Source organism: Abrus precatorius, unplaced genomic scaffold (genome assembly GCF_003935025.1).
Source record: "Abrus precatorius isolate BTA unplaced genomic scaffold, Abrus_2018 Scaffold2, whole genome shotgun sequence".
In the NCBI taxonomy this organism is placed as follows: Eukaryota; Viridiplantae; Streptophyta; class Magnoliopsida; order Fabales; family Fabaceae; genus Abrus; species Abrus precatorius.
In genome coordinates, this window is record NW_020874362.1 from 7091854 (window position 1) to 7092210 (window position 357).

The window sequence follows — 357 nt, forward strand, 5'->3', positions numbered from 1 at the left end:
ATCTGCCTTCAAAATTGGGACACCACCACTCCTTTTTAAACGCAAGAAAGTAATGCATGATTAACTTTGTTACATAGGAGACGGTAATGATGGGTCATACTTTTATGAATATTTTAATTATTTGTTTGCTTTCACGTGTCTCATTAGATTTGAGTGGGGTATACAACTATTTTATAGCATTACCTTTTTAACAAAAATATTGTATTTTTAATTCAGCGTAACTTTTAATTTCGTTACAGAAATAGTATAGGTTGTAAATATATATGACATTTTTTTAAATTATTACAAAATATCTTTATAAAATATATTTTTTAATACACACATCTATATATACATATATAAATTAAATAAAGTCAT